The sequence below is a fragment of the Chlorocebus sabaeus genome, chromosome 15 (assembly GCF_047675955.1).
Source record: "Chlorocebus sabaeus isolate Y175 chromosome 15, mChlSab1.0.hap1, whole genome shotgun sequence".
NCBI lineage: Eukaryota > Metazoa > Chordata > Mammalia > Primates > Cercopithecidae > Chlorocebus > Chlorocebus sabaeus.
Genome location: NC_132918.1, coordinates 69,611,587 through 69,627,088, shown reverse-complemented (window position 1 = coordinate 69,627,088; position 15,502 = coordinate 69,611,587). Strand labels below are relative to the sequence as shown.

Sequence of the window (15,502 nt, the reverse complement as noted above, 5' to 3'; positions counted from 1 at the left end):
TCCAAGCATCCAGATTGCATGATCAGAATGATACCAACCCAATAAACTATACTTTACATAACCCACATTATGAAAGACCCTCTGTTTTGTTTTATTTTGTTTTGTTTTGTGACAGTCTCGCTCTGTTGCTCAGCCTGGAGTGCAGTGCCACTATCTCAGCTCACTGCAACCTCTGCCTCCCAGGTTCAAGTGATTCTCCTGCCTCAGCCTCCCAAGTCGCTGGGATTACAGGCATGTGCCACCACACCTGGCTAATTTTTGTATTTTTAGTGGAGATGGGGTTTCACCATATTGGCCAGGCTGGTCTCAAACTCCTGACCTCAAGTGATCTGCCCGCCTCGGCCTCCCAAAGTGCTGGGATTATAAGTATGAGCCACCACACCTGACCAGGCCCTCAGTTTATAGCTGGATCTTGACAGAGAAAAATTGGCATGGTCCCTGTGCAGGGAGGCATGGTAACCTGTGGAGTGTCCATGTTTTGTAAAGTTGGGTTTTTTGTTATTCTTTCTCTTCTACACACACTCATGGCCCTCTGCAATTCTGACAGAGTACAAATACAGCCTCCCCTAATTAGAATTGTTTGTGCACATCCTGTCTCCTCTACCAGTCAATATCTGCCAGAAGGAAAGGGGTGGGGCTTAGTCATCTCTGCGCCCATCATGGCACCCAGATGAGTGATGTGCACCTTGCAGGTGGGAAGCAGAATGGCTCAGCAGTTAAAAGCACTTGTTGTGGGTTGGCAGTCTAACTCTTCCCCTTGTCAGCTGGGTGACAAGGGACAAGTTTCTCAGTCCTCTGGCCCTCTGTTTCATCAATGAGCAGAAAACTTATCCATTCCTTCAAACATTCTGATTATTGATGGCATAGTGACTGTGTCCTCCTCAGGAGTTCTCCAGACGCACAGCAGCAGTCCCCAAGAGTCTTCTCATATCACCACGTTGCTCACATCTTAGGGATTCCTGAAAGAGAAGGTTGAAGCCAGGACTCTGGATAGACTCCTGACCTTTGTTCAAACAGACCCTTTGTGCACTGGTGGGTGTGTGTCAAGATTTTGAGCAGAGAAACAGGCAGAAGAGCAGAAAAAAAGTTTCCCCCTTCACAGCTTAACAAGCTCCCAGAAGAGGGAGAATGGTCTTCATTGAGTTGTAACCATGCATCGTTTTCACTGCAATGTGCTGTTATTGTTCCATATATATTATTAGATAACCATAACATCAGTGAGTTCTCAGGAGGAAGATTCACAGGGCTGCTAGCTAAGCAACATCTCAGTTCACTGCCACAGACACTTTGAGCTCTGTTTGTGCGGGGCAATTGCCCATCAGTAGGCACTGATGTTCAAAAGTGTTAAAGTTCATTATAAGTTCAAAAGTGTCAAAGTTCAGTTTCATACAAAGTAGCTGTTTGTTTTCCAAAACTGCCCTGGAGGCCTAGAAAAGACGGCAGAATTTTGATAGATGTGGAAATTATTAAGGAAAACCATTTAATCCAAATAAATTGCTCTTGAGGTAGGCCTTGATCAAGAAGTTTCAGTTACATTTCTCTACCAATAAATAGATTTCTCTGGTAGCAAATGAGAGATATGGAAGCTTCTCTCTCACGCCTAATTCAAAACTCAGGCCAGAGAAAATCCATATGCCTGACCAGAAATAATAATAGCCTACTTCTTTTTCAGCTCTGTCTTTAACACCCTGTATGATGCTTCAGTTAGGTGTGTATTTTTAACAGTTTTATTGAGACATAATTTATATAACAAAGTTTATCCATTGAAAATACATAGTTCACTGGATTTTGGTGTATTGACAGCCATTTATGTACTGCCGTCACCACAATCTCCTTTTAGGATACCTTCGTCTACCCCAAAAGGAGCCCTTGTATCCATGAGCAGTCACTCCCCATCCTTAAACCAATCCCCCACTCCCACAACCCTGCCCTAGCTGAGCGCTCATCTGCTTCCTGTCTCTAGAGTGTGCCTTTTTTTTTTTACCTAGACATTGCCTGGCAACTCCTCATAATTATAATTTAATAAGTGTTTCCTCAAAATCTGTCATTTTTGAGAAAATTTATCTCCTTTCGTGTCACTGAGCTTCCCTTCCTCCATTCAGCACCTATCCCTAGCACCCCCAACAAGGGTGATCTCCATTTAACAAGTATTCACTAAGGGCCTGTTATGAGCTACACACTGTGTTAGCACTTGGGGTCATCAGTGAACAGAACGAAAAAGATCCCTGTCCCCGTAGAGCTGACTTCCTAGCAGAGGGAGACAAAACAGTCAGCAATGGCAGCAGCAAAGCATGGAAGTAAAATGTACAGCATGTTAGAAGATGCTAAGTACTACGGCAAAGAGAGACAGGAGAGGAAGATAAGGGGTATTGGGAAGTGCAGTGCCCAGGGAAGGGGCAGGTGACAGCACTGGGATGTTCAAATAGGCATCCCTGAGAAGTTCGGGTGTTCAACCCTTAATGGAGGTGAGGGAGGGACCCAAGCAGGTGTTGCAGGCATGAGCATTTCAGGCAAGGAAAAATCCTGACACAAAAGGCCCTCTTGCAGGGGCCACATATGACATGTTTGAGGAATAGGAAGGAGTTGGTGAAGCTGAAACTGGGAGAGGAGAGACAGAGAGGCAGATGTTGCAGATCCTTGGGGGAGCCAGTGGGATTGTGAGCAGAGGGGTGGCAGCAGCGGAATCATATTCTAACTATTGGAATGCCATTTTAAGCAGAGATGAGGAGGGGCAAGGGCAGTTGCAGGAGACCCCTGGATACTACTTTAGAGGCTACTTTAGGGCCTCTAAACCTAAGTGGCTCTCAACCTTGGCTGCGCGTCAGAATCACCCAGGCCGCTTTACACACTGAGGCCTGAGCTGCAAACACTAATTGGCCTGGAGTGCACCTGGGCACTGGGATTTTTTTTTTTTTTTTTCCCCCAAAGATGCGCAGGTGATTTTGATGTGCAAGCCAGGTTGACCATAGAGCTTTCAGAGCACTAAGTAGTCCCCCTGGTTTGACTTTGCAGCTAGGAAACAAAACCCCACAGATGACCCCACTTGCTCATTGGCAAAGCTGTGCTGAGAGGCAGCCAAAGATCTCGCTGCTATAGCAGTGGCAGGACTGGTGCTGCAGACAGTGTGCAAACTGGGATGGGGCTGGCTGGAGCCCACCTGGATCATCAGAGCTTGAGGTCAATCTCATTCTTTGGCTGGATCCAAACACGAGCCTCTGAATGTGAGAGCGGGGCTTTCTCTCTGCACCTAAGAAAGGGCTTATTGTAATGTATCAGGGCAGAAGAGGAGGATAAGGCTTGAACCTCTAGAAGAGGGTATGTGATTCACTCAACAAACAGTGTTTAAGAATAATAGTGACAGTGTGCCAGGCATTGTGCAAGGAGCAGCTGAGAAAAAAAATAAGGTTTAACTGTCCTTGCCCAAGCCAAATGGCTCAAAGTGAGCACCGTCTAATATTTCAAAATGTGTTATTTGTGGGAAGGCTTTAAATAAGCCAAGGGGAGGGGGGATTCTTCAGTTGCATATCTGAGCTGCTGGCATTTCTAATTCAGAGGGATGAATAGAACATTATTGTGTTGCATCGGCACAAGTACAGCAGGAAAAAAAAAAATGCTTGGAGCCGTCGTGAGCCGAACATGAATCAGCAATCTGGTTCTATTGTTCAGAAAATAATCACCGTGCTGGGAGTATGGAATTTAAGAATCATGCAGAAATGCCCTTCCCCCCCAGCAGGAAACAGACATTGGCTAAAACATGCCATCTTGTTTTTGGCTTCCTGAGCTGAAAAGAATGTAAAAATCTTGGAGAGGATTTAGGGAAAGCTGATTTGTAAATATGGAAAATACAACCCATAAGAAATGGGAGAGAATTGAGACCCAGTGTTGGCAACCTCTCAGAGGTGGCACGCCAAGGGAGTGTTGATTCACTCTGTGAGCAGGCAGTACAGCTGCCGTAGCTTCAAGAAATAACTAATGTTCTTTGAGTTCCTACTATGCACCGATCACTGTGCTAACTTGTTGGGGGAGGAAGGAGGGTGGTCCCTACCTTTTGAAGACCTTCTAATTTGTGGCAGTGGGCAGGGGAGTGCACTAAAACTATAAAGCGGTAGTTCTCAAACTCAGGCATGCATTGGAAACACAGGCCCCAAACCCCACCTTCAGAGTTTATAACCCATTAGGTCTGGGATACAGGCCAAGCATCTGCATTGCTCTCTTGTTCCCCAGTGATCTGATTCTGCTGTCTGCACACTTTGAGAACCCTGCTCTAAGAAAATAAATACAAGGGGCAGGTGAGGAGGGTTCAGTATAGAAGTCCACTAGAAAGGTGCACTTGGTTTGTTGGTGCAATAGCAGGTACCCCTCTTTGGATCTGTTCTCTAGCACCTAGCTAATGAGTTTTAATTGGCCATGTGCTTTGGATAAGCCACACTGGCCATGACTGCCACCATCCAAGGAAGGGTGACAAGAGGCACAAGAATAGACTTCTCTGTAGGCCTGAGGAAGTTGAGCCAGACATAATACCGTGAGACATACACATGGGGGTTCGCAGTGGCAGAGCAAATGGCTGTAGGGTTAAGAGGTGACAGTTGGGTGACCTGTCTCCATGCTCAAACTCAGGCACTTCTCCTGTGAGCAGAAGATCTCAACGGAATCACCTGAGTGACCTTTTCTAAGTACACATTATTGGGCCCAGGCCTGGAGATAGTGAGCAAAGCTCCTCAGATGATTCTGCCGTGAAAACCCCTCCTTGAGAACTGAGAACACCTTTCTGCATCCTTTGTGGTTGAGCCCATACTTACAAGTAAGCAGAGTGCAAAGCCAATCTTTTGGAAAATACAAAATAAAAGTGCCCAATTGGTACAGTCCCCTTCCCATTGTGTCACATTGCCATTTTGGTGCCACAGGACTTGAGTGTCCCAAATTCAGCTGTGCCCATTTAAAATGCAAGTGGCCCTTAGTGGGCACAGTCCACCAACAGAACTGGATGTGCTGGCCAGAGTAAGCTGCTGTTCGCTGGAAATGTTCTAGAGAAGGCTAACCATGTGCTGGTCAGGATGGAGAGGTGGGGGTGCCTGCCATGTGTTGAGTGAGTATAGCCTCCCAGGATGGCTCCTTAGTTCCTCCAACATGTTCTTAAATGGATCAGGCTGGTGGTTCTCAACATGTAGGCCCTGGAAAGTATGTCCAGATCACCTTGGAACTTGTTAGAAATGCAGACTCTCAGGCACCCCCAAACTAACTGAATCAGAAACTCTGGGAATGGAGCCCAGCAGTTGGTTTTAACAAGCCCTTCACATGCTCACCAAAGTTTGAAAGACACTAATTTAGCTTACGCTATAGGTAGCTCCTTGCTACCTGTAAGTCAGAAGCAGAACAGAACTGGAATGCAGGCAACCGGTCATGTATTCATCTATTGAGGTATTCATACAACTCTTCCAACATGTTGAACATCTTGTGCTTATTTGTGTGATTTTTACCTAAGAATGTGAAGTGTTCAGTATCTAGCCAGCTTCTCAGCTATGGTTGGCATCCGTGTAATTCCCAGTGATAATCTGACCTATTGTATCCTCTTCTCAGATGATATAAGGGCTGTGTTCTTTTACTTTTTAGGTTCTTCGTCATAGCCCCCATACTATGTGGGCTCAGTAAACTACTGAATAATAACTAAGCCTGATTTATTCCCAGGGCTGCCTTAAATCCTGCTAAGACTTCACTCTGTCTCTTTCTCATATTCTCCATGCCACAGTGGTAAGCCAGGCCGACTCACTTGGCTGTATGAAACTTTTAAATGGCACCTTTAGGTGAAGTGTTGTGTCCATGGTCTCACAAAGAGTGAGGGGTGAAAGGAGATGCAAATCACACTTTTAGACTTTTCACTGATTTTCAAAGCTGTTACAGCCATGGTTCCCAAAATCTGTACCGGAGCACCTTGCGTACCACAGCAACCCCACAGAAATACAATGGGATGTTTTTAATTTTTGAGAGAAACCCAGAAACAACTGTCAGACACCATGCAAATCTAAGTATCAAGCTGTTTGGACCTCATAACTTCATAAACAGGGCATTTAAGTATTTCTTTTGACCAAGGGTCACCGTAAAAAGTATTACCGAAACACTAAGAGTGGCATACACTGAGAAAGTTGGGAATTTCTGTTACAGCATGACTGCCCCCAAGTATAGTTTAACTGCACACATTCTGCATGTGCACACAACTGCACATAACTGCATGGCAGGATCATGCATTCAAGCCATCACATTGCAGGAAATACACATTCTGAATTTAAATGTTAGCAGGGGAGAAGCTAAAAGAAAATTAGAACTACTAGCATCTTTGAGGAGCTTCTTTCCTTTATAACCTTCCTACCCAGATCTACCCATCCCAGAAAGAGGTTTCTGTGAGGTGAGATCATGCCACTGCACTCCACCCTGGGTGACACAGCGAGACTCTTGTCTCAAAAAAAAAACAAAAAACAAAAAACCTAATGCGTGAGAATGGAGACAAAGTTTCTGAAGTCAATTTCTGCAAGAGCTTTGCAATGTAGCCCCATGTCTCCTGACCCCCATTTGACATTGAAGAAGTAGTGAACAGTTATAACTATATTTATTAGGATAATTTTATTTTCATCTTCAAGGGAATTTTAGGAGCACAGCAGTCTTCGTAACACCCCATTTAGGAAGATTATTATTTTTATCCCAGGGATAAAAATCTGAAGGAGCTCACTGCAGATTCCAGAGGCAGCAGAGCACTGACTCAGACTGAGAGACACTGTCTCCCTGGGACAAGATTGAAATTTCTTTTAAATTTCAGATGATACTATCAAGTGATCAGGTACTAGAGTCTTTTCTTATGACGCCATCCAGGGTTGCGGGAGGGAGTGGATTGCTTGTTACCATCTTACTCATTATCAAACTCTTTTAAAAAATCAATAATAAATCATTTGCTGCAGTCTTAATGTTTTATTTTCACATTCTTGTTTGTTGTTTTTCATGCATGTGTCTCAGTGAGTCACCTAACCACAATTGTATATTCTGGCATCTGGTGGTTTTGCATGGTACCCTCATTCCTTAAGAATTAATTTCCCTGATGTGATGAATGTGTTTCCAGTCCGTTCATCACACACACACGCGCGCGCGCACACACACACACACACACACACACACACACACAGCCTTTCTTTAGCAGGGAGAAGTTACCCTACTCTCCACCAGGTGTCACTAAAGTCAGTTTTAACAGCATGCTTTGGCCAAAGGGGCATCTGTTGAAGTGTTTTCCTGCTGTCAGACGTTTCCTCAAACTACCTCTGGGCTGCCCTCTTAAGAGACCATCTTCCATTTCTCAGGAGTGTTCAGAGATGATAGGCCACCTGTAGAGAAAGACAGCCATAAGGAAACTGCACTATAAACAGCAGGTGGCCAAGCTGGTCCTTTCAGGTTGGTCTCATAAAACTTTTACTGGCTATTTTCTTCTTTACTTTTATATCACTACCTTATTTGGCTTAAAAGTGCTCCATGTTTCACTCAATGTGACAATAAATTGATGTAGTTGATGCTTTTAGATTTGCAGGGGGCTATGTTTGTTTAAGGCCCACTCCACCTCTACCACTGCTGCCCTAGTCCTCAACACGGGAATCAGATTTTACTCTGCTTGTAGCCCCAGAACCCAGCAGGGAAGCGTGTAGAATACTACCATCGATTAAGTGCGCACGTCTCACTTAACCCAACGTCCCCTTTGAGATGTACGGCCTTATTCCCATTTTGGGAATGGTTACTCCTGACTCAGTATCCCATAGTTAAGTGGCGAGGCCGATGCTCTTTGCAACATGCCATGGTGACTTTGCCTAGGAGAGAGATGGAAAAGGAGAGGCGAAGGGGAAGAGAGAGAAGAGGACAATGATTTGGCCTGGATGTTGACTAACATAAAGAGTAGAGTGAACTCTAGAAGGAGACTGTTGAACTTGAATTGAGAGAGTGGGTGGAGCGGAAGTAAAAGTGAATTATTTTACTAAGAACAGAAAGAAATATCAGCAACAGCAAACGAAGCTCAGTTTCAATCACAGACCCTGGTTGAATTATCTCCCTTCCTGAAGGCAAAACACTTACAGAGACTGCCTGAAAATCTGAAAATGAAAAGTATAGCTTTGCCATTCATAACAGTCATTTGCTAAAGTCTGTTATGTGGGGCGTGAGTCTCCTGCCACACCCAGTGGAGAGACTCTGACTACCTTCCCCTCCAAGAGGTGACCCACTCAGATTAATACCTGGGCTACGGGACTGACAGAGCTTTCACTAGTTTTCCACATTTTTACTAACTCAGAGTCTTATGTTCCTCTCTAGCCTCATGCCCAGTCTAACTACACTAGCTTTTCATATGTTTTCTCTTACTGATTTTTTGATACTACATTCCCAAATAGGGTTAGTTTTACTGAATACAAAAGGTGGATCACAGCGTGGTATGATTTGAAAACACCTTGCCTCTGTTCTCCTATTTGAGTTCTTAACTGATTCCTATCATGAGAAATTCAACCATTATTTATTCACTTCATTGGGTCCTAGATTTAATATTAAAATGCAAAGGCCTCGGGGAAGGACAGCTGGGGCTGCACTTAGGATGCTGTAGACTTGGGAACAAATTTATTTCTGTGTCCAAATTTTCTTACTCCCCATAACAAGGTTAAATGAACATGCAAAGTAACCTTGAAAGGGAAAAAATTTTTTCACAAAAGGTAAAATTCAGCCTTGCAAGAGGAGAATGGCCGGTGAAGGAGAAGCCATTTCACCTCCTTTTAATCTTGGTGATGACGGCATCTGGGGAGGTGGACTCTGTATTGTTCTTGAGTCTTTAAATGACCTCAGGGAGCCTTGAAGTTAGACCAGGCAAGAGCTTCAGTTCCCCATGCCTGTGGGATGATTGAGGCTGACCAGGAGATGAGGAGATCATAATAATGATGCCTCTAACAATAAAGAAGTCTCCCAATACATTACATTTGTGTCTTCCTTTTAAATTTACAGGCATTTTCCAATTCCTTTTGTCCTCAGCATAACCCTGAGAGGGCAGGAATTGTGATTTATCTTTACAAATGAGGCTTGGAGAGTTAAAGGAACTTGTCCATGATCCCCAAACTACTAAACGGAGACCCGAAGCCATCTGGAATGATGCCCAGTCCAGGAGCCTTTCCCCCACACCTGGGATTGGACTTGTTCTTTAAAATATTTCCCAAATGCCGGGGTCAAAGGTTTGATGTATAGCTCTCCTTCTCCTCCTGTGAGGGGAAAGGGGAAAAGAAGGGGAAACTCCACTTTTACCCCTAAGAGATCCACAGCCTCACTGCCCTCCTAGCATGGGGTGCAGACCACCTGGGGGACAGCCATTTGCATTCATTCAGCTGTGCTTCCAGACGCCACAGACAGAGCTGTGAGAAGGCTCAAGGGGGGACAGGGTGGGGCAAGGAGCTCAGCCCCATCCCATGAACTCCAGTCATGCCCAGCACCCCACAATACCAAGTAAACTTCATAAAAATAATTGCTTGCTACCTAAACACAACTTCAAGACACATCCCCAAGCTAGGCCCCCCTCTTACACAACAACTTCTTAGGAAATCCAGTGCATCCACTGATTCTGCATCTAGTCACGTTTGCTCAATGCCAGGTGAGAAGATGGATGTGTCCTTCTCTGAAGGTCTTCCCAGTTTTAATGGTCTCAGGCTAGGGTATGTAATAACATAACACTCAGGGGTCTGACCTTTTAAAATGAACCAAGAGAATTTCTAATGAAGGTTCCCCAACCCACAGCCCCCAACCCAGTTAGTCGTGGCTTCCTTGGGCTGCCCATGAAGCACCTGCCGAAGTATTAACCAATGAGCCCTGTTACATCTCATCATCTGATACATCAGTCTGCATGATACTCTGCTACCCGTCCTCCTGAGACAGCCACGGAGAAGAAAAACTAAGGAAGACAGTTTGAAAAGGCCACAGACCCCTCTCCTCTGAAAAGGTTGATGATGAGCTGTGAGGGGAAGCATGTTTTGATTCAGTGCACAGGTTGGATAAACAATGACTCACCAGGTCTACGTGGAAAGATTTTTCATGGAGTAATTTTTACAGATGCCCCTTCAGTGCTGTAGTTTCGATACAGGGAAAGGAAACGCAAGGGGACAAAGGTGTGTGGTCAGGGCAAGCGCGCTGGAGTTCTACAAGAAGGAGTTCAAGTGTTCTCTCTGGCACTGGTCTAGCCTTGTGACCTTGAATACTGAGACAGGAAAGTGTTGGGTAGGTGCAAAAACAAAAGCAATTAGAAGTAATGGCAAAAACAGCAATTGCTTTTGCATCAACCTAATAGCAATGATCCCACTCAAAGAGGTGTCACCAAAGGGTGAGCCTCCCAAGCAGGCCTCCTCCACACTGCAGCAGGGCTGCCTTTCTCACACTGGATCACTGCCTAAAGACTTTCCAGGGCTCCCCATTTTTCACAGGATAAAGCCCAAGTTCCACAGCAATTCTTTCAAGACCATTCACCATCTGGCCTGAAACTGCATTTGCAGTGTCATTCATAGTCACTTCCTGCCCCGCTCCTACAATCACATACCGTTTGCTCTTTTGGTGCTTCTGAGCCCTGCTTTTCATCCCCTGCCTGGAAAAAAATCCCAGCTCATTTTTCCAAAGCCAAACTCAAGTGTCACCATTGGGTTCCCTCATACAGGTGTAATTAATCACAGTCTCTTCAGTGCCTTCAAACACATCTTTTATCCCTCTTGTTCAGCTCTTCTGTCCCTGAGTTACAGGTTGGTTCTTCACCTAAGCCTTGCAGGAGTGGGCTCCATGAGTAATTCATCTTGAATGATCTAAAGCCTGAGTTGGTGTCTGATGCGGTTAATGGGACAGCCCTATACCAGATCCTTGGGTTGATGGATTCCTCTTCAGCCTCCAGGCTTGTTTTTAGAAACTCATCTTCCACCCACAAAGGAATCTACTGCTTGTAGGTTCTCTTCTCTTTGCTCCCAACCAAAAATAGCTCTTGTATCTCCTTTTCATTCTATTCACTAGATCACATTTACATCAACTTACATCTTTTCCATTAGCGATCTGCATTTTAAGATTGATCAAGTCCATAGCCAAAGCTTAATATGGCAGCCGTGAGTAGATTTTGCACCTGTAAAGTATCTGTGAACCCTCTGAAAATATATACCAAATCACTTGCCCATTTTTCAAGGGGAGGGGCAAGTGATATAATTAAATGGAAATGAAATTTTTCATTACATTTCTTGAGGAGAGCACACTCCCTAATAGCTGAGATCACTCAGCTAAAGAATGAAGCTTTAAAGGAGAATTTGAAGGGAGTGAGGGACATGGAGCAGGATTTTAGCTTGTCCCTGGAGCCATTTCATATACACAGCGCCTACTTTATTGCAGCTTAAAGACCCAGGTCTTCTCAAGAGAGGCTTAACATGCCCTGAGAGCAAAAAGCAGTGCAAGGTAAAGAGACTGTGTTCTTCTGTGTGGCCACCCCAGCCTATGAGACATGTATCTTCTTAGATGTCAGGTAGGGCAGGGAAAGGCCCCTCAGTAGTCTCCAAGCATCTCTCCACCCGTCCTCTGTCCACTGAACATGCCTGCACTCTCTTCCATGTGACAGCTTCTCAGATATTTGAAGACCACTCTCTACCCCTCATGTGACTCTTCCCTTTTCTAGGTTTCCTTCAATGTTTCCTTAAGATATGTTTTCCATTGGCCAGGATATTGTACATGAGACATCCCTCTTAAAATGTAGCAGCCCACATGTGATCTGACCAATGTCCTACAGGCTCGCTCTTTCTTTCTTTCTTTCTTTCTTTCTTTCTTTCTTTCTTTCTTTCTTTCTTTCTTTCTTTCTTTCTTTCTTTCTTTCTTTCTTCTTTCTTTCTTTTTCTTTGTCTTTCTTTCTTCCTTCTTTTTATCTTTTCTTTCTTTCTTTCCTTTTTTTTTGAGACAAGGTCTCACTATGTTGCCCAGGCTGGTGTCAAACTCCTAGGCTCAAGCAATCTTCCCACCTTGGCCTCCCAAGTAGCTAAGAGTATCAAGTGCATACCACAGTGCCCAGCTACAGGCTAGATTTCTGTCCATGCCGCCCAAGATGCTGTTAGAGTAATTAGCAGCAGCCACAGTTCACAGTGTGGCATGGAGCCCAAGGCCTTCCAAAGTCCCTGGACCTATTTACTAAGTGTTGATAATAATTCCATTTACTTTTCAGTTTCAGAGGATTCAATAATAACTTTACCATCATTTGTATTTTTAAAATACAAACACATTTTATGTGTTTGAGAGGTGAATGCCTGCTTTTCTACTCTTCCAGTGAGTGGAATGAGCTTTATTTAAGGGACACAGCACTGGGCTGAGAACGGGTAGAACTGGCAGAGGAAGGCTCCACCTGCATGATTCTCAGCACCACCCCTTGGCACATGGCATCTGTGACTTTTATTTTTAGCTGTTCCTTCCCAACCAGCTTATAAAATGGATTGTAAATTCCTTGAGGGCAGACAGCCTCCAATCTTAACCTATCTGCATCCGTGGTGTTTATCCCAGTGTTAAATGCTCATATCACATTCTTCACAAGTCTTGTTTCTACCTCCTAAATGTCACTTAAACACCTAGCCCTCTCACCATCTCCACCACCTCCACTCAAACTCCAGCCCCTTTTTCTCTCTTCTGGACCTCCCATGGCCTGACCAGTCTGCTCTCCACCCATGAGCTGCTGTAAAGCTTTAAAAACGCACATTGGGTCACATCACACCCCTGCTTAAAACCTGCGTAATGTAAAGGCACCACCCAGTTTTTCTGTATGAAGCTCATTCCTTTCAGAGTAGTCCATGGGTCTTAGGAGCACGAGGATGAGAACAAAGAGTTAAATCATAACCTGGGGAGAGGTCTATTTAAAAGAAGGGCCTAAAGGCCTGGGGTCACCTCCACTCAAAATCCTCCCCAAATAAGCCCAAGTAGAAATAACCTTACCTTCTCTCATGGCCCCAGTCCACTCTGAAGAGACATGTAGGGTGAAACCTTTATACATGTTTGCACTTATTTGGTGCAATTCTCTCCCTCTGTTAGTTTAGAAGCTGCTTGTGGACAGGCCACAGTGTTGTCTTTGAACAAAACCTAGGGCATTGCCTGAACAGAGTAGCCTCAACCAAGGCCTCGCGATAACCAAACAAATGAATGACCCATGTCAAAGGAATATTCTCCACTTGGGTAGCACTTGCCTAGAAGACTAAATGGAATGGCGTTTCCCTTCCCCTGGTGCTGAACTGTTGAAGTGGTTGAAGGACCATCGATTTTGAAGGGCCGTGGTACACCGACCCGCGCTGGATCTAATTGAAAACACTTCCCTGACCAGAGAGAAATAGGGCATGTTTTAATGAATGACACACAGGTGCTAGGTATCAATCCTTCATTAGCATAGCCACCCCGTTCTAACCCATCAAGTCCTTGACCCTTCCTCCTCCCTGACCTACAAAGCCCTTTGCTGTGCTTGTTTCCTTCCTGGCAAGCAAAGAAACTCAGCTTGCTTTACTTTTAAGTTCTTTTGGACTTTGTTTTCTCCTTTGATCCCATGATTTGCTGGTGAGCTCCAGGCCTCTGCCATGGCTGTGGAAAGGACCATCTTGGGATTCCCCTCCTCAGTACAGAGCACTTTACCAACACTCACCACATAGGATAGAAGACCAGGAAGGGAGGCCAAGGGACACCTGCCTTCTCTGAGGGATTGTTAGAAGCTTTACTGGAATTACATTGAAAATTCTAGAGCTCACTGAAGGAAAATGGTAGTAAATACTACTAAATACTAAATAATACCAAAATACTACAGTAAAAGTAACACTAGCATACTATTAATATTATTAGTAATACTATTTCTGTTATATAGTAATAGTAACACTAAAATACTAAAGTACTAAATTGTACTATGGTTGAAGGAAAATAGTACTAAAAAGAAAACATTAGTACCAAATTTTGTGGTGATAATACTTTTTAAAGTCTCAATAAGAATTAAGATTTTTTTCCCTGTTCCTAGATGCTTTCTGCCCCACACACAATAATTGCCTGTAGTTCATATGCCTTTTCAATTGGAATTTTGAAAATGAAGATATTTTTAACTGATGATATCATAAGGACATAACTGGGATTTTATAGCTTTGCCTTCTAGACAATAAAAAGCATACAAAACTATGCTGACACATTTGTATTAATGTTGTATCTTAATATTATCAGTCAGGATTCTTTTGGTTGCAAGTGACAGAAACCTAAGTCAAACCAGCTTATTGTAAAAAGGGTAATATTTTACTGAGAGCATCCAAAGAAGGACTGAGTAGCCAAATCCCTGGAGGGGCAGAAGAGGACACGGCTGGGCCTCAGGAAGAGCTGAGAGGCACCACAGCTTTCTCCTTCCACTTCAGTCTCTCTGTGAATGTCAGATGGATCCTCTCTGTCACCTTCAAATGGACTTTTTCCAGGTGGCTGAGACATATGGTCTCAGTTTTAGAGTTTTAACTTCTGATAAATTCTGTCCCTAGAGAGGAACTAGATAAAATTTCTTTGTCTCTCCCTCACTCCCTCCCTTTCTTTCATCCTGAAAAATCATCTTATTAGTCCACTTCACGTCTTGAGCCAGTTTGGCCAGAGGTGGGGCACTATGGTGGGGCACAGTCCAAGCCAAGTTCCTCCACCTCTTTAGAATATTCAGGAGTGGTAGCACGTGAAAACGTGGCAACTTCTGTGGGTTGGGAGGGGGAGGTTAATGGCAGCGCAGTTTCTAAGAGGAGCAACAAACAGAGTCAGGACCCGCAATGCTGTAGATACGACCTGTGCTCTCACCTAAGGCATCTCAGAACCTAGTGCCTCTCACTCAAAACGCTGCTGGACAGGTGAATAAGGATGGGACAAAGGGCTTGTGGTAGAGATCCTTGACGAGCTAATCAGAGGCAAGAATGCATTTTCCTAGCAGTGAATACTCATCCCCTGCATCAGATGCCAATTTGGCAGCTTACACTTTGCTATGTCAACTTCGTTCATCTTATTTTATTTAGTTGTTCAACACATATTGTTGTGTACCTGTTATGTATCTGACATTCTGCTCAGTGTAGAAGATATAAACATGAGAAAGGCAGTCTCTGCCATAAAGAGATTACAGTTGGTGGGAAAGGCAGCCATGTAAACATGTAATTTCCACAGAATGGGACAAGAAGTATGATCGAGGTTTGAAGTCATTGCTGCAGCATTAGATGTGGAGACAGAGCATGAATGGCTATGTATAAATCTGTGTTGAAAACATAATCCACACACTCCCTCTGCCTCCTCCTTCTTCTTCTCCAACCAGTTATTTAACAAGATTGTTCCTCCCTTTCATGTGCACAGTGCACTATAGATTACCCAGCACTTCCACTCACATCATCTTCAAACCTCAGAAATACCAGCCTTGTGAAATAAGCAGAACAAGTATCAGTTCCTCATCTTACACTGGAGAAATCATGTTTCCAGT

At 44.2% G+C, this 15,502-nt stretch overlaps 1 protein-coding gene across 12 annotated transcripts in view; it reads left to right on the top strand.

The window, feature by feature from the left end:
- The window catches only part of THRB (thyroid hormone receptor beta), a 367,645-nt gene that overhangs the window by 246,018 nt on the left and 106,125 nt on the right, over positions 1-15,502 (top strand). The gene's annotated exons all lie outside the window — the stretch shown is intronic.